Genomic DNA, 25145 nt, shown 5'->3' on the forward strand with positions numbered 1-25145 from the left:
GTAGACGGCGCTGGAAGGTAGTTTCCTGAATAACAGCGTTCAGTTTCCTGTTTTGCCATCATTTGACCCAAGGCCCCAAGATAATTGAAATATTGTCAGCCAAACACCGATTTTTTAATCTGAGTTTTTTTTTTCTTTTTAAGTTACGGGTGCAAACTTATAACCAGGGACCTGACAAAAGAGAAGGATTTATTTGCAAAGTGAATGTCGGGGATGGTTGGCATTTGCCAACTCTGACTAGCAGGGACCCAGGCTGCTTCCGTTCTGCTGCCCGACTCCTGATCCTCCAGCTCCTGCCCCTGTTCCCACCAGCAGGAAGAGGAGCGGGAAGGTGCCTTTTCCCCTTTAAGGGGGTGAGGTGAGAGTTGCACCTGCCACTTAGCTAGTCCCTGGGGTGATTCTCCAGCATGGGTGGGAGTTGGGTTTGGAGGCCTGAGCCCCGTGAAGCTGGGGTTGCTGTTCCCTGAGCAGCAGGAAACTGGACTCTGGGAAGTGGGGTCAGAGGGTAGCATCCTCAGGAGGGGCCTCTCGTCCCATTTGACATCTTCACTGCAAAAGGGGGTGTGGGCTTCATGGTCCATTGACAAATAGAACGTTACTTTTTTTTTTGAAGCACATAGAACCCTAATTCCTTGGCTTTTACTAAAGTGGCATTTTGTAATTCCACATGATTTCATTGATATACTCGCAGGAGAGAATGCTTCCTGTAAACCAGAAGGATCTCTGCGACACTCCTCGGTCCATAGAGTTCATTTTCCCAAGGTTATAGACACAGCCTTAGGAGGGGTTGAGGACACACTGCGGCAGCCTCAGGAGGTCCTGGACATGTGTCCAAGGTGTTTGGGGCACAACTTGGTCTTACACATTTTAGGGAGACGTGAGACATCAATACATGTGAGACGTACATTGGTTCAGTCTAGGAAGGATGGACGGCTCGAAGCGGGGAGGGATTTCCAGGTCACAGGTAGATCAGACAAATGCATTTCTGGTGCATCTTTCCAGAGGAGGCAGTTAGATCCGCATTTATCTCCGTGTGCAGATGGGGACTTTGAGTTCTGTACTCTGTCCATGAGGAATTTCCTTGTGGATCGGTTGTGAGGGAGGTACGTGGCTTTTTCCCCCCACCCCCAGTAGCTGTCTCTGTTAGGAAGAGCATGGGAGGCAGGTTTGGTCTAAGCTCTTCCTCACCTTGACGTCCCTTTAGCGTAGTGATTTTGGGATCCTGAGATGTAGTTTCAACTTCATGTTTCTGAATACACTGGCACTCTAAACAGTGTTGTAGGAGGCATCTAACTTACTTAGAAGAATCTATTTGGAAACACTTGAGCACCTTCGTCCTTGAGAGAACCAAGCCTTTGTTTAGTTTGCTTTGCCCTGAGGCTGTTACGCTGTCCCGGGCTGTGCGGCCTTAGAAAGCTGTGCCCCTGTGAGCTACTGCCTGTGGAATCTGGTGACTTTGAAATTAATCCAGCAGCTACATATTTTGGAAAGCAGATTCCCTCTTAAAGTGTTGGTGATTATGATTCTAGCACTAGAATTTCAGTGTGTATTTTCCACCCTTCTTACTTTGTCTCCTCATACACTGAGATGCTGCTGTATTTGCTCTTAGGCTTCACTGAGGGAGGGTCAGTTCTGACCCTTTCTTAGATATTGACCTTGAACGGACAGAATTGAGATTCAGGAAAACTCTCGAGCTGTGAGAGTGTGCTGATATCTATGTAAGTGGGGTTCATGTGTCAAACTCAGGTTTAAGAAAAACCAATTCTAGGCTGGGCATAGTGGCTCACACCTGTCATCCCAACACCTTGGGAGGCTGAGTTGGGCAGTTCACTTTTGAGCCCAGGAATTCAAGACCAGCCTGGGCAACATAGCAAGACCCTGACTCTACAAAAAATTAAATAGGACAGGTGATGTACACCTGTGGTCCCAGCTATTCGGGAAGCTAAGGCTGGAGGATGACCCAAGCCTGGCAGGTTGAGGCTGCAGTGAACCATGATAGCACCACTGTACTTATGGTGCACTGTGCCTGAGTGGCAGAAGAACAACCACCCCCCCACACACAAAATATCAATTAATGCAGTGGCCAGTTCTGCTGGGACCACCTGTTAAGACTACTCTGGGCCTCATGGTTTGAGAAGCGTCTGTCCGGGGTCGAGAGGGAGTAGCTTGAGGGCCTAGAAGCCAGTTCTTGTGGTTGAGCGTGATTGCGGGTGTGGAGTTGGGGGCAGGGCTCTCCACGGCATGAGTGGGTAAATGGATGGGCTTCCAGGACGAGCCCCTGTGACTTTGCCTGGTTTACATCCGTCCAATACAAATCCACAGGCTCTTACTCTAGAAGCTTCTGCAGGGGCTGATGGACTGGCCTGGGGACAGAGGGTGCCCTCAGAGCCTCATGGTGCCGTCTGGTTTAGGAAGAGCACTTAGTCACCTAGATCTAGGATTTATGGCACTACAAGGGGACTCCTCACACTCGGAGCAGCATCCATCTGCATTCTAGACTTGGTTCTAGGCAAAGTATTTTGGAGCCTGTTGGTACCCTGTGTTCTGTTTATGTGTAAAACAAGTTAGAGTTATAACTAGTTAAAACCTATTTTTAAAATTTTGTCACAGAATATGGCAGTTGTGGTGGAGCCTGGCCAGAGACCCCCACACTCAGACGCTGTTGCTTGCTGGAGTTGCAGGCGTTGCCTGCATCGGCTGCCCCTCCCGGCGTGTCTGTGTTCTTGACACGGACGCCCATCGAGGCTCGGCCTGTGGGAGTCGTGCAGCCATTTGTCTCCGTGTTCCTCTGAGGTTCCGCAGACTTCACGGTCCCGTGGCAGAGCGTACGGTATCTGCTTGCATCCTGATTTCCCCAAACCCCAGGACAGACCAAGAGTTCCTTACACACAACTGCAGAGGGCCCCGTGGCGTGGATTTGCAGAGACACAGCGTTTCCCCAGCTTGGCCTTCGTCTCCAGAGTTGGCTTTAGGGTGATAGAAGCTTCCTTCAGACTGGGGGGCCTTGAAGCTTTGGTGCTAGGAATTCGGTGACCAGCACGGATGATACCCCGTTTCTCTGCATTTGTAGCAATAGTTGTTAACACGACCACGAGATGTACAGAGGAAGGAAAAAGGAGGTTTTATTTTCAGAGTAACACTCTGTGCTTTGGGAAATGTGGTCTTGGGGGAGCTGTAAGCACACGCCCCTCAGGAGGGGAGGAGGCCGCGGCATTACACGTTCCGGGGTTGTTCATCGGGCTCAAGGAATGTCTGAACGTTTACAGGGAAAGTGGGGTTTGTTCATCCGGTTTGTGCAATGTCTGAACACTTACAGGGAAAGTCTAGCACACATGCAGTGAGTTAACCTGTAACATCCGTGTTCGCCTTGGGGCAAGTGTAACATTTGAAATGAGGTGGACTGGGCGTGTCATGTACAAAGGTGAGCTGTTGGGCGCAGACGTTTATGCGCAGCCTCAGTCACAGCCAGGACTGGCTCAGGGTCTGCAGCCTGTGGCAGGAAAGGACACTCATGAGGCCATTCTGTCCAGTCGGGGCTGCCGGCAGGGTCCCAGTGTGGGGCTGTCTGGTCGGCCGGCATCTGGAGTCCACCCAGGTCCAGTGGGCAGCGTTCCTCTAAACCAGGCTTCTGATTGTGGAGGAGACTTCATGCTGGTTAACACACTGTACAGGAGTAATGTTGTGGGGCTTTGGGGTCCACCTTCCCTATGATGCCGGTTACATTTCTCTCCGGACCTCACAGCCACAGAGACTGCACCTCGTCTGACGGCAGGGGGTGCCATGTTGACATAGTAATTTATTGTATTAACCTTTATTACTATTTTAATAACCTTTTTTTTTCTTTTTAAAGAGATAGGGTATTGCTGTGTTACTCAAGCCAGTCTTGAGCTCCTGGCCTCAAGCAATCCTCCCACCTCGGCCTCCCAAAGTGCTGGGCTTATAGACGTGAGCCAGTGCGCCCAGCCTACAGCCATGTTTTTAAAACTCAGCAGTTTAAAAATCCTATTCCTTTTACCCCCTCAAGCAGGCTGGTTGGCCTTGTGCAAACTGGGGTGTCACGATCTTAGCCCCCCTTTTATTTTTCCCTTTGGCCTCAAATTCTGATAAGAACAGCAGTTACAAAATGGGCTTTAGGTGATTCTTCCGTTACTAAAGCCAGAATTCTCAGCAGTTAGAGATGTTTGTCCCCAGGATTCCAGAAAGCTGTTTTGAGTCAAGCCCGTAGCAAATAAGTAAGGAACTAAACTCTTGGTCCTCTGCTTAGTACCAGGGGAATGGGTTAGTTGCTGATACCCTTTGATCTGTGCTCACGTGCTGCATCTCATCACGGGAAGCAGAGTCGCCCTGTGGAATAAAGCCCGGCTCAAGGTGGCGCGTCGAGACGCTTGGGGCTGTCAGTCCCTTATACAGCGGCAGACTTGGAGACTCAGTATCACGTGCAGGAGCCCAGGCAACCGGAGTGCATCCACCTTAGAGACCACATGGACGGTCGGCAAGATGGATGTCCGGGCATATGGCCTTGACAGGCCCACTGCGAGGTGAATTAGGAATTCGTTAGCAAAGAAATCAAACTCGCCTTTGGGTCCCAACTACTTGGAAGGTTGAGGCGGGAGGATTGCTTGAGCCAGAAGGTCAAGGCCGCGATGAGCCATGGTTGTAATACTGCACTCTGGACTGGGTGACACAGCGAGACTCCAAGTCAAAAAACAAAAACAAAAAAAACAAACCTTACTCTTCATAGCAAGAGGGAGAATTTATCAAAGTAACTGAAACAAAATCTTAGATGATGTAATTTCAGTGGCTAAGTGAGCTGTCCAGCCCACGTGGCTGGCTCACAACGCAACAGAGCCAGGTGCTGCTGCAACTGCCCCCCAACCCCGATCGCTTGTGGACATTTTCTGTTTTCCCATATCTCCCTTTTGGATACGTAGCTCGCTACTTTATAGCTAAGCATCAGTAAAACAGGTTGTCTATTTTGAAAAGTAACTATTTTGTCTTTTAAGGACAGAAAATGAAGCAGGTGACAATAGCATGGCAACCTGGTGAATAGATTTAGAGGAATATTTAATACTTGGCACCACTCTGATCCCTTCTTCTCTCATGCTTAGTTACAGCTACCGCCTCCTAGGACAGAACACTTTGAGCTCTGTGAGTAGGAATTAAACATGTTCTAAATCAGAAGTTTTAGTTAAGCAGTATTTTATGTGAATGCCCAGATCCTAAGTGTTCACTGTACTGGTGTGTGGTGTTGAAGAAGGAACGAGGGCTTGGGGCCACGTCTATGGTGCAGCGTCCGGGTTCCCATATGTGAGATGAGGGCCATGAGACACGGCCTGGAAGGTTCAGACTGTGGGATTGAATGGATCTACCCAGTCCTGGAAAGCCTCAAGTCTAACTTGACTTGGGCTGGTTTTAGGGAGATGCTGGCAGCGCTGTCCACACAGGTCACTGGGAGGGGCTCTGGCACCGTCCCCGTCAGGTGTCTCACGATCAGCCCAGCTTGCTCATCTCAGAAGCTGCTGGTCGTGTTCTCGTTCCTGTTGTTCGTTGCGTGTTATTTAGGTTCTGTTCATGTGGGGACCTAGGAAGTTCCACAGTGAGAGGAGAGCCGCTGAGCCGCCTTCCTGCCTGGACGCCAGCCCCACGGAGGACCGTAACTGCTTGAGGTTGGCTTCTGCCCCCGGCCTCACCTGTGGAGGCATTGATGCAGTGGTACTTTCTAAGCTCCTGGGGCATACAGTGCTGTTGTGTGGATCCACAGGCCACTGTGGCGTCCAAGCACGTGCTCCCGGAGGAGAGGACTCTGCGGGCACTGATAGTGGGAGCTGGCTGAGAGTCCAGCGAGTTGAGACTCCCTGTGACGTGCACAGCTGCCATCTGCACAGCCCCTCCTGACGCCAAGATGGTTGTGCGATAAATGCACAAAGCACATCTCCAGCAAAAAGCCGCCGAGTGTCCACATCCAGGATATATCCACCACGGTGGCTTTTTGGTGTTAATACGATGAATGTGAGCAGCAGGTGGTCTGCATTGAGTGTGACTGTGCCACTGCAGTTTTGTTCTCATGTCTTGATGAGCATGAACGGTTCCTGACGAGGGTAGGTAAGGATGCTGTGACCTGAGACTCTGCAGTATTGTAGCTTGAGGAACCAAGGAGTTTTTCTGTCTTGCAAACCTGTCAGGGAGGATGTTCCAGGCTGGTGACTGCTCCATGAGGTATTCAGAGATCCAGGTTTCTTCCCGACCCCTGCTTTGCGTTCCCAGGGACACGGCTGTCCTTGCTGTGGTTGGGAATGGGTGATTGCCATGCTGGCGGGGGAGGCTTAAGGTGAGAGTGGCCCTGATTTACCTAATCTACATAATGACAGGGAGCCTGGGAGTAAAGTGTAGCCATGGCCTGGAGGATGGATGATGGATGTTGGTGAACGACTGGCTGCACTCACCGCAGCTGGCCCAGGAATGGGGAAGGATGGCTGAGTATGCCGTTCAACGGTACCTGGTTCTTTCAGATTTGACTTCCTTATGGATTTTCTGCTGTAAAGAGGAGAGAGCCTGTGGTTCTAGGCCAAGCATCTCACTCATCTCATAGCATCTTGTATCCCTCAGCCAACATTTATGTCAAGTTTTAGAAGTCCTATCAAACTGGCAAGCATTTCTCAATTTGGTTTAACCATTGGATTTTATATCTGTGTCTGCATGTCTATTTTACATCTATGTGGTAATTTGGCACTCTGTAGTACCTTTGTAATAGGTTCTATTTGGTGGAAGTTACTTTCAACAAACCCTTGCTGCTACTTGAATTTTCAAGATTGCAAGTAGAAAGGAGAGAATAAAAACCACATCTTCTCTAATTTTAAAATGTGTTGTTTCTCAAATCACACCAGAAGTACAGATATTACAAATTACAAAAGCAGCCAGAATCAAGGTTAAGAGATTTCTGGGCGATTCTGGCTAATCAGCAGTATTTGCTGAGGTGTGTGCAGCAGAGCAACATGCCAAAAGGCCCGGGACGGGGGAGAGTTGGGAGGCCAGGCTGTGACTTCGGAGGTGTGTTGCCTCAGGGAGAGGAGCTAGATGTAGAGAGGATAAATGGCCACAGGTGTGACCACCGCCATCCTTGCCGCCGTACGGAGGCCTTTCTACAGGGGCCTTTGTGAGCTGAGTTAAAAATCGAAATTGAGAGAGTGCAATGCATTCTTAGTTTTTAAAATAAAATGCTAATAGAGAACGTTTTGTTTGTAAGAATGTAAAATGTTACATCTTTGTTTAGAATTTAAGAATAATAATTTGCTTCTGAGATTTTTGTGAGTGAGATTTGAAATCTTAAGTATGGTTTTTTCTTCCATGTTTTATACATATGCACGTATACACATATATGTAAGGTATATAAAAGGAAAATGAGCGTTTCTGTATTCACATTTATATACACTTCCATAATGTGTATACTTCCAGTCACACTTAGGTCTAAGAGACCATGACTTGACTTGATAACCATGAGAGGGTAATCGCGCCTCCCGCGTTCCAGGCCTCACACAGCCCGTGCCAGGTTTTGGAAGCAGGAGTTTGTCTGCAGCCACTTCGGGAAGCATGTGGTTGCCAGGATTGCCTAGAGCTCCAGGCTGTCTCCAGTCCCAGCCTCCCTGGGGTAGAAGCTGCCCTACCAGGGGCCTGGACATGGACGTTAGGGCCTGGAGCCAGGGACCGCTCCTGAAGCGGGGGGCTCCCCTCACGGCTGGGCATGAGAACCGAGGATAGGAGGCGGAACCAGCCTCGGGCCAGTGCACGGCCTCCCTGAAGTGCTTGCGGGAAGCCCCAGCTGCACTTTGCTGACCCCATAGACAGCACCTCACTCTGTGAGATCCCCCTGGCCCACCCCTCAGGTTCCTAAAATGATGAAGGTTTCCTGAGCTGTGAATTTTTAGGTCTAGGCTAAAAAGTCCTGGGACAGGCTCACAGGGTTCTTTATGTAGAAATGATGAGTGTGCTGGTGACTCAGAACAGGCACTGCACCCTCACTCCAGGGTCCTTCGTGCCAGGTGGAAACGAGCGTGTGGGTCACCCAGAGTCCCTGCATCCTCACTCCAGTCACTGCTCTTTGGTTTCTTAATTAAAAGCCTAAAAGCCTTGATAATGAAAATGCATTCTCCCCAGAGAGTCGAGTTTCCGGTTATGGAGGCTCACCTGTAAATGCCGTGCCAGGTCAAATATGCTGAGATCTGGGCCAGGTCCTGCTTCCTGCTCGCGGCCAAAGCAGGTACTTCATTTGGGAGGTGACCCAGGGGGATATCTGATGAGGCCTGCCGGTCCCCGAGGGATGAATCCGCTGGCCTTCACACTCTGCTCCGGCCTCCATCAGCTCCTTTCTACCTGCAAACTGCCGGCTTTGACGTTGCCATCATTGGAGATATGTTAGGGACTTAGTATGGGTTGACACCCATAGGACCAGCAGATCGTGGAAAGGTGGGAACCAGGGCTGGGAGGGTGGTGACCACGGCCAAACTGAGAACCGTGGTGGGCTGGGAGGTCCATCTTCTGTCTAAAGTGTTTTTCAAAATATAAAACATAGTGTCTCAGGAGCATGAGAGGGCAGGCCACAGACGGGGAGAACGCATCTGTAAAAGACTCATCTGAGAAAGGCTGTTATCCAAACCGTGCAAGGAACTCTCAAAACTCAACAAGAAAATGAACAACCTGATTAAAAATGGACCAAAGACCTGGACAGATACCCCAACAAAGAAGATACACAGATGGCAAATCTACACGTGGAAACATGACCCGCGTCTTATGTCATAGGGTGAGGCGTCACTGTGCACCCATCGGCCTGGCCAAAACCCGAACTCCGACACTGCCGCGTGCTGGTGGGTGTGTGGGCATCAGGACCCTCACTCATCACTGGGGGAGGTGGGGCAGCTGCTGTAGGAGGCAGTGTGGCGGTTTTCAGTGGAACTAAGCTCTCCGACCACAGGAGCAATCACAGTCCTGGACGTTTACTCGGAGGAGCTGAAAGTTTACTTCCATGCGGAAATGTGCACACAGACGTTGACAGCAGCTTTATAATTGCCAAAACTAGAAAGCAACCAAGATGCCCTTCAGCAGGTGAATGGATAAACTGTGGTATGTCAGATACTGGGATATTATTCAGCACTAAAAAGAACTGGACCCCTAAGCCATGAAGACAAGGAAGGATCTTAAATGCATGTTGCTAAGTGAGACTCCAATCTGGAAAGGCTGCCTGCTGTCTGAGTCCAACCACAGCACAGTCTGGAAAAGGCAAAGCTGTGGAGACAGTCAAACAGTCAGTGGCTGCCAGGGGCTGGGGAAGGGAGAGATCAATGGAAGGAGCATAGGGGATATGGAAGGTGGGAAACAACTCCAGGTGGGGCTTTCATGGGGGATGCATGCCGTTCCACGTCTGTGAAACCCACAGAGTGAGCAGCAGCAGGCCGAGTCCTCGTGTGAGCTGTGGACTGTGGGTGGTGGTGCCGTGTTGATGCGGGTCTGTCGGTCGTAGAGACATGCTGGTCTGGTGAGGGCAGGAGAATGATGGAGGCTGTGCCTGTGCTGGGAAAGGAGATAGGTGAGGACTCTCTGTACTTTCCTCTTGATTTTGCTATGAACCAAAAACTGCTTTTAAAAATGTCTATTGAAAAGACAAAAGAGTGCTGGCCAGACAACATCTGTGTGAGGGTGTGGCCTGTGTTCTACATTCAGAATTTCCGTTAGAATACACACATCTAAATTTTTCAAAGTTAAACCTTTGCATTAAGTAACTCGCTACCAAGTTACAGTATCAGCTTGAGCGCTGCCAGGATGGCCAGGATCCTGTATCCTGACAGGCTTCTCCCCTTGCAGGTGCAGTTGACGTCCATGGCCACATCCCAGTAAGCAGCAGGGCTGGAATCAGGAGTCAGGCTTTGCGGGACAGAGAGGAAGTGAGATCTGTAAGCACGTGGCTGAGGGCCGGCAGGGGGGAACCCATGGCAGGGGGCCGGCAGGGATGACTTTTTGATCAGTTTTCCTTATCGCTGAGGCCTTCCTAGACTTGGGGAGTTGGAGTCCCCACTCTCGGGTGCCTCAAAAACCAAAGGCTGCTCGTAATCCTCAAGTTCCAGATGCCTCAGGGGAGGTACCTGGGTTGTTGGGTGCAGTTCCGTTATTTGCTGCTCGGTGGGATTTGCCCACAGCATTTCTGGTTGTTTCTAAGAGCTGATGTTTGAGCTGCTTATAATCACATATGGATGTCGATCTACCAATAAAAGTTAAGAGCAGAATTTTAGTTCAAAGAGTTGTGAAAATGCTCAAGGTCGTGTACTAATGTATACATTACATTTGTGGAAATATCTAAAAGTCCAGGATTTATATTAAACACTTCTCTTGATTTTTGTAATATCTACCTGTCATTTTTCCATTTGATTAATAGATGTCAGAGGGCTTAAATTTTGAGTGCCTGAATTCACTGAAACTAAAACTTCTTACATCAAATGTAATTGAACTGAACATAGCCAACAGTGCATGCTTTTATAAGTACTGATTAAAATATATAGAAAAACACATATCCATGAACATGCAGATGGGGGCAACATGTTAAACCGTGGAAGTAGAATTAGTATTCTTTGTTTTCTGAGAAGACAAATTTTTAAAAAGCTAAGGGGTCTTATAACTTTCTAGTTTCCAACTTATTTACCCTAAAGTGGAAGATTGACAGCAGCAGAAGAGGAGATCCTGGGCCAGTGCAGGCTCTGGGAGCAGCGGGGTGAGTGCTGGAAGGAGCTGGCTGGAGGCAGAGCCAGGGAGGGGCTCAGACAGGCCAGGACGGCCTCAGGGCACGCGGCTCAGTGAGTGAGAAAAGGTTCACATTTCTTGGAGAGCCCTTGACTCTGCCCACGGAAAACCCAAACTCCTTCCAACGGGGATGTGCATCTCATGTAAAAGTTGTTACTCCCAGAAAGAAAGCCAGTGGATGTAGAAATTTTATGTATGCAGAAATAATTTCAAATTTGTTTCTAACCTTATCCTTTTCTTCCCCCATCTTAATGTGTGGTGACTTTCTGCAGGTGACGCACACATCTTAGGAGAGCGCTGTATTTCAGTTGCTGTTGGCTCTGATGTGACTTTGTGGTGTGCGATGTTCTTGTTCTGAGGTTCTGCCCAGAACGTGGCTCCTCCCTGCTGAGCGTTGCTTGTTGAAGGCCCGTGTGGAAACTTTCCCTGTAAGCTCGTTGCCCACAGCAGTCTTGGTTCAGAAATCTTTGGACCTCCTGAGACTCCACACAACCTTCTAAACTTTCTAGCGTGACCTTTTCATTTTACTGTTCCCCACTAACTCAGATGTTTTCCAGAATGTAAGTAATCTGCTGCATGCAGGGCGGGGAGTGCCCTCCGTTGGCTCTGGGGAGAAGCATCGCTGTTTCTCCGGGTGGAGCTTCCCGCCCACCATGGTGTGCTCCAAGACGCAGCAGGGTTCCTTGGCAGAAGTAACCGTCGAAGGCCCGTGTCTCCGTGGCATGGTGGCTGTGGGTATGCGGCCATGCCGGCCCCTCCCCATCAATGGCACCACGGAGAGGAGCAGGGGGAGGTCTGGGATCTGTCTCCAGAGTCACAGCTGTGCTTCCGAGACTGCGTCGTCCGTTTGTAACTAGACATGCAGAGAAAGTGTTGGAGATCAGCAGGAGACGGTGTCTGTCCCTAATGAGCTCAGGCATGCCCTTGATAGGGTCAGGTTTCTGTGCGGCTGATCTGGACTCAGCCTGGCTGTGGCAGTGCAGGTGACTGCTGGGCTTTGGCAAGGCTGCACCCACTGTCCGTCTGAAATGGCCCCCTTCCCTGGCTCACGGTGCCAACTGGGTGCCCAGGCCTGTGTATGTGTCGGGGAAGGGGTGGGTGGGGGTCCTACTTTATTGCCGTATCCAATGGCACGCGGGGTCAGCACTCAGGAAACATGTGCTGTGTGGGTCAGCGATTGAGTTCAGAAACCTGGAAAATTCAGCAGTGTAGGCTTTGGGCATGACCCGTCCAGCCTTGGGGCTCTTTCTTTCTCTGAATTTCCTTCCATGGCATCCTCCTCATCCCAGGGGCCCCTGTCCCCGTATGGCTGTTGGCAGCTTCACAGGTTCCTCTGCCTCCCCTCCCAGGCCCTGGAGTGGCTGGGAGAGCTAGTGGCTGTGCAGACCCCACAGCCAGTAGATCGTGGGTGCCAACGCCTTGGGCCTGGGTTACCTGAGTCAAGGACTCCAGTACATGGCTGAGCTCACCCCGAATGTCTGGATCAGAAGGCCTTGGGTTGCAGAAAGGTGGGAGTTCGATATCGAAGGACAGCCTCCAAAGCAGAAGGGGAAATGGCTGTGCTGGATGGGCAGCTAGAAGAGTCTGTGCACAGCCTGGGACCCAGTGCAGACACAGAGCTGACATGGGCACTGCAGTGACACGGCCACCGTGGAAGTGGGCAAAGTTATAGGCTTCAGATCGATATGGAGGGGCTGGTCTAAAACAATCCTCTGTTTCCTTTAATCCTAGCAACTGCTGGCTTTTGGGGTGGGGGAGTGAGATCTGTGGTGGCCGCGAGGAGAGACAGGGATTTTAATTAAACCCCTCTTTCTGGGAGAGGGGAGTAGCCGTTTCTGTAGGGCGGTGAGCATCGTCATCTCAGGCAGCTCAGGCTGCTGTAACGAAACACCATTGACTGAGCGGCTTATGAACAACAGGAATTTGTTTCTCACAGTTCTAGCGGCTGGAAGGCAGGATCAGGGTGCCGCACGGGTGGATTCTGGTGTGGGCTCCTTCCTGGTTGGCACACACCTGCTCTCTGGCCCTGACACAATGGGAGGGTGAGGGATTTGCTGGGCCCCTTTCTGAGGCACAAATCCCATTCAAGGGTCTCCAGCCTCGGGAACTCATCACCTCCCAAAGACCTCCTGACAGCATCACATTGAGGGTGAGGATTTCAACCTGTGTTTTGGGGGGCAGGCAGTTCGTAATCTTCACCCTCTTTGTGTATTTCTGACTCAACATTGAGTCTGCCTTTGGCTCTCCAGTGAACAGAGCCTGTGTGGACACTGAGCAAGGTCAGAGCTGCAAGCATGTGCACATCGGGGGCAAGGGAGCTGCCAGGGGTGTGAGAAGGGGGTTTCAGCGTCAATCGGAGCTGCTTTCCTGGCAAATGTACTCATACGCTATCCTGGCAACATTTGCTTTTCACGAAGAGTCGATGAGGCAGTGGGGGCAGCAGGCGGTGTTGCCAGAAGCTTGGAACCGATGGGCAGCAGAGAAGGGGCAGAGGCCATGACCTTGGGGTGGTCAGCAGTGCCAGGTGTCTGCCCTCCAGGTCTCAAGTCTGTGATTGTGCAGAGACTGAGCAGACCTGGAAGGTGTCCACATGGTGCCTTTTCTCCTGACATTCTGGGCACCACGAGGAATCATTCCTGTCTTCAGCACTAGCAGGAGACTTTTCCTGAACACCTGCTCCTCTTTGGCGTTGTGGGTGTGAAGGGGTCAGAGTGAGCCTGTCTTCATGGAGCTTTCAGACACCATGGGGATAGTGTGGCACAAGTGTCGGGCTCAGGGGGGACGGAGGCTTTCCCCCAGAAAACAGCTGCCGATTCCAGGATGGTCCTCGACCCCTCCTCCCTCTGTTCCTCTGCGTCATGTGTGAATTAAGGCTGTTCTATCGTAGCGGGGGTGTCATGTTAACTGGAAGTGTGCTTTTTTACTGGGCAGAAAGGAAATTAATGGTACATTTGCCAAGGACAGCGAGGTTTGATTTGATGAATCCAGTGGGGGAAAGGAGAAGGGGCTTGGCTGTGTGGGGATGTGTGTGATGGGAGCAGAATGGAGCAGCCATGCAGGCTGTTGGGATGGAGGGGCCACGCCCGCATTTCCATGGGGTCCGTCGCTGTTTGTGCCACTAGACCTGAACCTCTGTCTCTACAGTAGTAACGCATCATTCACGTCCCAGCAGGCCAAGTCCTCAGGAAAATGGGGCCAAAAAGTAGAAAACCATGACCGTAGAAGGTAACGGCACATGACTGAGCTTTCTGGGTGGTGCGTCCTTGTGATAAAAACAGTCCTGAGCTGAACACCAGAATGAAAACGAACCGTCCTCCGTGCTGAAGGCGGAAGAGGTGTGCTTGGCTCTCCGCAGTGCCTGCCTGTTTGGGCGGTGATTACTGCAGGTCACACGTGCTGTACAGGAGGAGGGCAGTGAACTCTGGAGCCAGGCTGGCCGGGTGCAAGTCCCAGCTCCATAGCCAGCTCTGTGATCTGGGACAATTCACCTATGTCCTCTGCCTCTCGGTTTCCTCCTCTGTAAAAGGGGGGTAATAGTCGCATCTATCTGAAAGGGCTATGTGAGAATTAAACGACCTTGTAAATGTAAGGGGCTGAGAACAGTATCTGCTCTTGGTGAGCAGAAGGATGACCAAGGAGGTGACCAGCAAAATACCCCTTTCGAAGCCTCAATACTGTTCCATAGTGAGCAAAGGCACAGCTCCTCTATGGACGAAGCCATTAATAGTCGATCCTGGCAGGCAGAGTGCAGATTCCTTCGAATCAGAAATTTGAACTCTGGCCAGCGACTGCTGTACTGATTGAGTAAATCTTAGGATTTGTTGTTAATGGTAAAGTCTACAAAAACAGAAACAGTCTGAAGGAGTTTGAGAGGGTGTGGGCTCAGCTGCAATCTCTCCTCCCAAGGCCGTTGGTTAACATCATCTCCAGCCCTGTGGAAAGACAGCAGCAGTGAAGAAAATGTCGGGCAAACATTTGGTGTGTTTGTACCCTTCTCCCAGAAATCCTAAATGCTTTGCATGTTTCAGCTAATAATTCATTGAAATGGATTATGCTGACCATTTTATAACCTACTTCACTGCTCTCCTGTCTAAATCCATCCCTTCGTGACACATTTTTTACACTTGGCTCATTTTTTCAATTGTGTTTGCTGTCTTACTGCCATGTAAAGGATAAACGTGCATGTCTATGTTGATTGGACTGAGACAGCTAATGCTAAATATGTCTCTGTTCCTTGAAGGTTGACTTGTGATGGTGTCATTTAAGTCTCTTACTTTTTCCCCTTGAGTCAGCAAAATATTCCATGTTACTTTGAGCAAAACTTGCTCACTAGTGTTATGGAGGGTATAAAAGCAAATGGAATAAGTTTCCTGCCTTCAGGAGGATTGAAATCTCAAAGTCGGTATGACAGCATGGATGGGAGTCAGCTCAGTTTGCAGCTTTTAAAACATGTTGGAATCTTTCCTCTGCCACTTTTAATGGTGAGACCCTGAGCAAATCATTTCCACAAGCATCAGGCTCCCCATCTATGACATGGAAGTAAAAATAGCAATCTTGACAAAATTGTGATGACTACAGACGTGTACCTAACCTCTTATTTACCGCCTCCCGATAGAAGATATTGTAACTCATCCCATTTGAGAGCAGGTGGTGATCACCCCATCCTGTGAGATTCAAGTATAATAATTATCTGGAATCCCCCATCTGCAGGCGAGGAAGACCCAGCAGCCCTCACAATGTCTTCTGGAAACTGGATTTTGTTTGAAGGGTGAACTGACTCCAAGTTTCTTCTGTTTTCACGTATTGTCCTTCCTACGTGTCTCCTGGGGTTTTTCCCTACCTCCCAATCTACATTAACCTGATAACAGCCAGCTATGTTTTCTAGAATTCCCCTAAATTGACTCATGCCAAATACTGAATACAGTAGATTGGGAGGGTTCATTAAATCACGATAGAGCATCCTAAAGAAGGAAAGTAGACACCTTTGTTCTTAAAGGGTCTTCAGCCATCCCACCCTGGAGAAGGTTGCTGATTGCCTCTTCTCCTCGGGCAGTCTTGTTACTATGCATCACTTTTTTTTTTTTTTTTTTCCTGAGATGAAGTCTCTGTCACTCAGGCTGGAGTGCAGTGTCATGATCTTGTCTCACTGCAACCTCCATCTCCTGGGTTCAAGTGATTCTCCTGCCTCAGCCTTCCGAGTAGCTGGACTACAGGTATGTGCCACCACACCCAGCTAATTTTTGTATTTTTGGTAGAGACAGGGTTTCACAATATTGGTCAGACTGGTCTTGAACTCTTGACTTCGTGATCCATCCACGTTGGCTTCCCAAAGTGCTAGGATTACAGGCGTGAGTCACCGCACCCGGCCTGCATCACTTTTTATGCCTCGTCTTCATCCTTACAGCTTCTCCTTCCTAGGGGCCTCAACTCCCAACCCTGGAGTAAGGGTCACAACTGTCCATCTTCATGCAACACAGCTTAGTTCCCCTTCTTCTCCTCCCCACCATGCCCTATGGGCTGCTTTTCTACAACCAGAATGGAGACCCAGGGAGATCTGCTAAACTAAGACAGTTCTCACCCCTGGGAGAAAAATCTACTTCCCAGTTCTCAGTCCTGCTAAACTATTGTTAAGATAAAGAAGGACCATGATAAATCCTATTGGCTAAGAGAAGAAGATTCTCCAGGTTGCCATAGGACAAGAGAGGAAGTGACAGAATCTGCAGCCATTTGGTCGAATATGTGATATGTGAGTCATTCTGAGGAATACGTTAAAATTCTGTAGTCAGATCTTGGAAAATGATATTGCCAGTAGAGGGAAGAATGTAACAAAAAACCCAGGCAGAAAACAAACAAGTGTGTGTGGAGAAGAACAATAATGTGATGTGAATGAAGGGTTCGGTGTCATGAGTGAGAAATGGCTGACCGAAAGTAGGGAGATGCAGAGAGGAAGATACCACGGGAAGACTGAACATCACATTAAGTGATTTAGGTGATTCTGCCTGCAGTGCAAATATTTTGGGCTCTGAAGTGAAGTCATCAAAAGGTTTACGTCTGTAATGGAGGATTGGTCTAGATAGCCTCTCAGATCCCACTCGGCTTTGAGATCCTTGATTCCGGGTCACACCTGCGGGTCTGGAGGGCAGTTCTTCAGGGTCATGAAGGAAGGATTCCAGGAGGCTGGAACATGAAGGACATTCAGGTGACCACATCAAGAGATCAAGTGGGGTAACAAGAGCCTGAACTAGAAGGAATGCAGTGTAAATATGAAGAAGAGGAAATGGGAAACTGACTAGAAACGATAAGTAGAGAAAAAGGGAAACGTGTGATTCCAAGGTTTAGAACAGTATTTGTAAGTTACAGTCCCACAACTTCTTGCAGAAACAGTATCTAAGAGAGTCATTTTAAAAAGAATAGCAAACTTCCAAGTTCCACGGAAAGACATCAGCATCTCTGTGGAGTGAATTGGGGAAAGAGAATGAAGAAGTCTGTTCAACTTTTAGATATACAAAATGTGAATTGAATTGCATGAGTGACACCAACAATGTGAAGATATTTAACAGGAGCTCTTTTTTCCCTTTTTGGCCTGCAGTATTTAATCCTTCTATCATCATTATCGTCCTTTCTCTAATTTAATGTCTTTGAACCTTTCTTCAAAAATCCACTATGTATAGGTAACATGTTTGTGAGATTATTACTAGACCCTCTAGGAGGTTTCATTAACCCAGTTTTGATAGTTCAGGTAAGTCCTCCACCATTTTTTTTCCAAGTTGTCTTAGCTCTTTTGGGTTCTTTAAATTTCCAGACACATTTTGGAATCTGCTAGTTCATTTCTACTGAAAAAAAATAAAATAAAATCATGCTGGGATTTTGATTGGAATTGCATTAAACCTCTGCTCCACAAGGGCAGAACTGACATCTTAACAATATTGAGCCTGCTGATCCATGAACACAGTATATCACTTCATTTATTTAGTTCTTTAATTTATCTCAGCATCACTGCCTGCTTTACAGTGCATAGATCTTACACATCTTTTGTCAGATTTAGTCTTAATATTACTTTGTAAATTTCCATTTCCAATTATTTCTTTGCCAGTGTATAAAGAGATAAATACTGCTTATGGAAAGTTTGCAAGATACAAGCTAAACCCAAACTCACTTATTAGTAAGTAATTTATTATTATTAGTTTTAGTGGCTTTTTGTGATTTCAGGAGATTTTCCACACGGGTGATCACGTCACCTGCAGATACAGATAGTTTTAAATCTTATTTTCTAATAAGGGTGCATTTTATGTGTTTTAACTTGCCTTATTGCACTGACTAGACTCCAAAAAAATGCTGAAAAGCAGTGAGAAAAAAGTCATCAGGTGGGATGGTAAATACAGCCCTTGTTCTTCCATTTTGACCTGAAGCACCCAGTGTGATCATTTTCTCATTTGATTTTTGTGAGGACTTTTTGTTTCCTTTTTTTCCTTTATTTTTTTTTAAAAATACACTTTATCTTTTAGGCAGTTTCACGTTCACAGAAAAATTGAGGGAAAGGTGCAGAGAGACCTTCTATATGCCTTCCCTTCCCCCACGTGCACAGCCTCCCCAACTAACAACACTCCTGCCCAGAAGGAGCATTTGTAATAATTGAAGAACCTACGTTGACATATTGTCACCCAGAGTCCACAGTTTACATGAGGGCTCCGTCTTGGTGCTTGTTCTATGGGTTTGAACAAATATGTCATGACATGTATCCACCATGATAGCATCGTACAGAGCAGTTGCACTAAAATCCTAAAAATCTCCGTGTTTCACCTCCTCATCTCTCCCTCTTCCCAACACCTGGGAAGCACGGACATTTTCACTCCATAGTCTGGCCTTTTTCGGGATGTCCTTTAGTTGGAAGCTTACAGTATTTAGTCTTTTCCGAGGGGCCTCTTTTGTGTAGCCGTGCATGTTTAAAGTTCCTACGTGTCTTTTCATGGCTTGACAGCTCACTTCCCTTCAGTGCTAAAGAATATTCCATTGTTTGGATATATCACAGGTTATTTATCCACTCACCTAGTGAAGAACATTTTGGTTTCTTCGTTGCCTCCAAGTTTGAGCAATTATGAATAAAGCTGGAATAAAATTAGCAATTATGATTAAAGCTTCTATAAATGTCCATGTGCAGGTTTTTCTGTGAACACAAGTTTTCAACTCCTTTGGATAAATACCTAAGAGTGCAATTGCTGGAGCACATGTTAAGAGGATATCTCGTGCCCATCAATGATACACTGGATACACAAAATGTGGCACGTATATACCACGGAATACTATGCAACCATAAAAAAGAATGGGTTCCTGTCCTTTACAGGGACATGGATGAAGCTGGAAGCCATCATTCTCAGCAAACTAAAAGGAACAGAAAACCAAACACCACATGCTCTCACTCATAAGTGGCAGTTGAACAATGAGATCACATGGACACGGGGAGGGGAACGACACACACGGGGGCCTGTTGGGGGGTGGGGGCAAGAGGAGGGAGGGCATTAGGAAAAATACTTCATGCATGCAGGGCTTAAAACCTAGATGATGGGTTGACAGGTGCAGCAAACCCCCATGGCACATGTATACCTATGTAACACACCTGCATATGTATCTAAGAACTTAAAGTAAAATGTAAAAATAAAAAATAGGGAGTATAGTTTGGTAAGACAATGTGATAATTTTACAAACACAAAACATGTCATACCCACTTCCCCACCTCCCTCAAGTGCTTTCAACAGCATCCTGTTGCTGTTATTAAGAGAATAAAGCATCTACCATCATCTCCCAGCCCCTGCCTGCCTGCCTTCATTCTTGTCTTGTGCCACTTTCTCCCGTGTTTACTTCCTTGCACGTGCCTGTTTCCTGCTGCAAGAGGCATTCTGCACGCACCCCCATCTCTGTTTAGACCGTGGTGTCCCTACACTCCACCCCCCTCAACAAGCAACCTCTACTTCTCTCCAGACTGCAAGGGGATCATACCTTCCAGAATGCATCGGTTTTCTACCTCTCATCCCAAGATACGCCAGATTCTTTTACAGCATAAATTTAGAGAACCCCGCTTCCCTTTCTTTGGTGCGCTTTCCTCAATTCTTCATCAGAAACCCATTGGACTGATTGTCATATTAGTGCCCATTCTCCCCATCAGGCCGCAAGTTCGTGTGAGCAGGGGCCGCAGTCATGTTGGTGAACCACGGTATTCTCAGTGACTATCCATGTGCTTAGAAAGTATTTGCTGAATGGGTAAATGGGTCTGCAGTTCCAACCAAAGCTAGAAGCTTGACTTTGGAAGAATGAAAGTAGATAACATCTCCAAAGCAGACCCCATAGCATGAAAAAAGAAAGGAAGAACGGAGGCAGAGCTGAAGGATGAATATTGGCACAGGAGTAGGTGAGACTTTGATGTAGTTTGAACTACATCAAAATCTTAAGAGTAGCCATTTCAGGATGACAAGAGAACAATATATTGTTTTTGTTCTTTCTTTTCAACATTTGCAAAGTTTTTTGCCTTGAGTATAGTCACTTTTGCAATCAGAGGTTACAGTGCTTGATGGAATGAGGCCATGAAGCACACACACCACCGAGTTTCTAACACAGAGCAATCTGTGAGGAAGGATGGAGACACAGGAAAGGTTCATTTTAAAGCAATGCAGGTGTTTTCTTTATAAAGGCAAAAGACATTTTTTAAAGTGTTTGCATCATACGCAAGTCTGCTAAATTTGGTCAAGAAACAGAGAAAACAGTAACAGAAGAACACTTTAGCCCACAAGGAGACCAGCACACCCAGCTCGAGACCACTCCAGATGAGGAGTGGAGAGTGGTTTCCTCACAGCTGACCCACAGGATCGGGTAACACAAGCAGAAGGGAAACATGGGGACCACAGAGACATCAGACTGTGGACTTCATAGCAAGAGACAGCAACACAAACTAGCGGAGTCATTAAAAACTATGGTAAAAAGAGGTCCACATTCTATTTTAACCTGAAATCAGTGGCACGGGGACCACCACACCACCCTGCAGTTGCCTCCTCCCTCCCCCACACACAGCAGCCTCCTGGGACAACATCCTACTTCCAACTTGCAGTTGCCTCCCGTCCCACCCCCCCACAGTGGCCCCCTACGACAACATCGTACTTCCACCCTGCAGCTGCCTCCCATCCCCAACACACAGCAGCCTCCTGGGACAACTTCCTACTTGCCGGCCACAGCCTGGAGCCCCCAAAGCATGGAGGGGCTTAGCGAGCCACACAGCATTCCCCCTTCACACCTGGGAAGTCAGCCCCTCACTGAAGTGGGTCCTGTGCCCACCAGCTGTGCACGATCAGAGGTGTGAGGTTATGGACCTGGTCACCCACTGTGCAGAGAGGCGTGAGGTCATGGACCTAGTCACCCGTTGTGCACGATCAGAGGTGTGCAAGGTTCCAGACCTGGTCACCCACTATGCACAATCAGAGGTGTGAGGTGATGGACCCGGTCACCCGCTGGGTATGAATAGAGGTGTGGGTGGTTAGTGACCTGGTCACCAGCTCTGCACAATCAGAGCCATGCGAAGTTGCAGACCTGGTCACCAGCTGCACCCAATCAGAAGCTTTTGAGGTTAGGGACCTGGTCACCTGCTGTGCACAGAAGTGTGAGGTTATGGACCTCGTCACCCGCTGTGCATGATCAGAGGTGGGCCAGGTTAGGGACCATGTGCGTGGTGATGGACCTGATCAGCAGCCAAGACACCTGCCGTTTCCAGTGTCATCCCGGCTTCTTTCAAAACTGGAAAAGTCTTCAGATATTTCCCAAAAGCTTGTCCATCTTTGAAAACGATATGCGTGTGCACAGGTGATACCGATGACTGAAGATTGAAGGTTAGAGCATTCCAGCCCCATGCCCATGTCCCATCCCATCTGCGAAAACTTGAGCACAAACATCTCCCTCTCTGAAGCTCCCTGAACCCTGTGGCAGGCCTGAGACTCAGGTCCAGTGTCCTGTCAGTTACACTGAACAAAATGTAATTCAACACTGGCCATGGGCCCTGTGCTTTAAAAACCACATATAAATCTCCCAAAGAACTACAATCTATGAAAGCTTTCATGGCTAGTATTTTAGGAAGACTGATCAGTCTTGACCTAAATCAAAGCCGACACTGCCCAAATGCACTCTAACCCCAGCTTCGTGCACAGGCAGCCATCGCCTGGCCGTCAGGGTGACCAGCAGCCTGGGCACAGACAGGACCAGCGCCGGTCCCTCCCTGCACCTTAAGGGGGCTTCTGAGCTGCTGTCCATGATCAGTGATGGTGACGCCCAGAGCAGCTTTCCGGGAAAGCAGTCAACCTTTCAGGTCCTCACCTCACGAGGATGGCCATGTATAAATCAACCGCCTTTGTTACTGCCCTGCCATTCTCAAAGAGGAGATGGGTTAAACTTCTTTATCCACACGCCCAACACAAGGCACACCTGCCCCAGCACGAGGCTCATCTACTTAATCCCGGGAAACTCACACAACCCACAATCAGAGGCCGCGCACAATCCGAGACTGAGCACAATCAGAGACCACACACAATCAGAGGCTGCACAGAGACCACACACAGAGACCCACACAATCAGAGGCCACAAAGAGGCCAGAGGCCACAATCAGAGACTATACACAATCACAGGATGTGCACAATCAGAGGCCATGCACAGTCTCTGCAACCTCATCAGAAACTGTTTCTGACCATTCACCTGAGGCCACCAAGTTTAAATGAGAGGCCCAGGTTTTAAAAGACAGCAGGAGTTCTCTGAAGGCAAACTCCGTGCATTCCACCATCAGCACCATTTGTGCCTGTCACGGTCAGGAAGAACCACAACCACGTCTCGGTGCCCTTGCAGTGCAGGGCGCTGCGTTTCTCCCCCTTTCCAAACCCGCGGCGGCTCCTGGCGACCCAGCGCCTCTGCTCAGCCACACGCCCCCAAGGCCTTCCTCCCTCACCCCACAGGGGAGCTCCCGCAGCCGGGCTATCTGGCTCATCACTCCGATTCAGTCACTTACACCCTCATTCCAGGCTGAAAATCTCTTCTGAAAATATCCAAATCTTACCCACGTCAGGCTCCATCTTTTCCCCAGAGCTCCTCATCCCCTCCAGAGCAGCAGCCCTGGTGCCCGTGCAGCCGGGGCCTGTGGGCAGATCCGTGGGCTCAGAATGCCCAGCCCCTCAGCCCCTCTGTGTGTCCCCTTACTCCCTGCTCCCTGGCGTTAATGCCCTCCGTCTTCGATTTCCTGATAGGCAAAAGGGGGTTAATTCTAAGAGTGCTAACCGAACTGGATCACTTAACACCATGTCGGGCCCAGAATACCCCTTGATCAATGACAGGTATTGCTGCGCTCTTACCATTGCGCTGGGTCCAGGTTTCCTGTGAGCCCTTTAGGCTCTTTGCCGTAAAGGCCACTCAATGGTCCTGTGCAAGCCTGTCTGTGGCAGATGGACAGGTGAGTGGCCGATGCACACGTGTGATGCTGAATGGGATCGTGCAAAGCTGGCCCGGCGTATTGTGGTCAACGTAAGAAAAAAGTCGCCCATGCTTGCTTGCTGCTGCCCTGCGGTGTCCAGAAGGAGCCGCTTAAAGGCAACTGCGCCGCACCTATCTTCTTGGAAGGAGACGGCAAGACCAGACTGGCTGGAGCTGGGAAGTTGTGCGCTACAGATCAGGGCTGCGTAACCCAGGGAAGGCATCACTCGAAACACGTGCTGGAGGGCAGCCAATCCGACCCGACCGTCCACCTCCAGGGTCAGCCATGGGGCTCCACTTGATGTGTCATCCTGATCACCCCTCACAGAGCAAATGAGCCTTTGACTTCAGCCTGTCCTAGGTACAACACTGACTCCCACCTCCCACGTCCTGAACCAGCCTGTTCCGGGGATTGCTGTGGAGGTAGAGGAGCAGGCCCAAGACATCTAGTGGCATTTCCTGGCAAGGACACTCACCATGCTCGACCATAAAACTCGGGTCAACTGGTTTTTCGGAGGGACTGTAATTTACTTGTGGCACGCATGGATACTGATTGACCCAGGGAGGGGCACGGAGGAGGCTGAAGGAAAACCCATGGTGACTGCGCCAGGCATTCCCGCACACACCGACATCTTCAGACTGGGGCGGCGTCCTAGTCTTACAATCAAACCGAAAGCCCAGAGAAACTAGGGACCTTGTCCAAGACCAGCAACAGGTATGTGGGCAGCTGGGATTCAACTAAGTCCTTTCCTGGATCCATCCGCGCTGCTCCCTGCCCCCACTCCCACCACCCCGCCATGGCCCCCGATAGACACAGCAGGTCTGAACATCAGGCACCCCGCACGCAGAGTACGGAGCAGAGCCGGCTTCCGCAGTGGGATCTCACACACATCCCACTCCCCTTCTTGCCGAATGCCTCGGGACTCTGTGCGGTCAAGTCTGCAGATGTGGCCTCACTCTGCGCTAGGAGATCTGGGTGGCCGGCAACGTTTTGCAGAGTGCTCCTCCAGACGGGGCTCGTCGGCTGATCCATGAGACACAGGACACCCGAGAGAAGGGCCGACAAACCCCACAAAGTCGCTCCCAACATGGAGAGGACAGGACCACAGCGGGGCTCTCGCAGTCCACGCTTTGGACAGGTCTTGCTGCAAACTGTGGTGCTCGTCAGGCGCGAGGAAGTTTCCCAGGGCAGGAGCTCTAAGTGACACAGCAAAAGCGACACAGGCGATGCAGCAGGATGTACTTCAGCTCAGGGCTCAGGAACCACGGGGTGCAGCGTGGCCTGCAGCAAACCAGACACATCAGAAGCCAATGTCCCACCTTTTACATTCAGTGACATTGAACGGAGGGAGTTATATGTAGCAATCATCTTCCTGGGGGACCCGTACAGCACGCATGACCACCGACACTGACCACGAGTCCTTCTTAGGTCCTGGGGGCTACCCCACTTTACACGCACGGTTCCATGCACAAATCTACGCGTGGCAGTTGTTAGCCCCAGCTTAGAGATGAGGAAAACGCTGCTGGAAAAGCTAAGTGAGAAAATCAGACTTCAGCACACCTGCCATCTCCAAGACCACTACTACTCTATGTGCTAGGGTCTCAAGGGTTGGGTGTGTGGCATTTTAAGTGACTAATTGTAGGTGGTTTTCTTCTCTCCTACACCTGTTTAGCCTGAACGTGCACGTACATGCTCTGCTGCAGGGGCACTGCCATATGTAGACCAGCAATACTCTTTCCTGCCTCGGGTTCTCGTCACTGCCTTCCGGAAAATCTCACCTGCTTTACAGCCAAGCCAGGTAGGCCTGGTCAGCCGCACAGTGAAACTCCTGCAGTGTCAGAGCTAAGTGCTGACTGAGACTTTAACGGCGAAG

Source organism: Macaca mulatta, chromosome 16 (genome assembly GCF_049350105.2).
Source record: "Macaca mulatta isolate MMU2019108-1 chromosome 16, T2T-MMU8v2.0, whole genome shotgun sequence".
Classification (NCBI taxonomy): Eukaryota; Metazoa; Chordata; class Mammalia; order Primates; family Cercopithecidae; genus Macaca; species Macaca mulatta.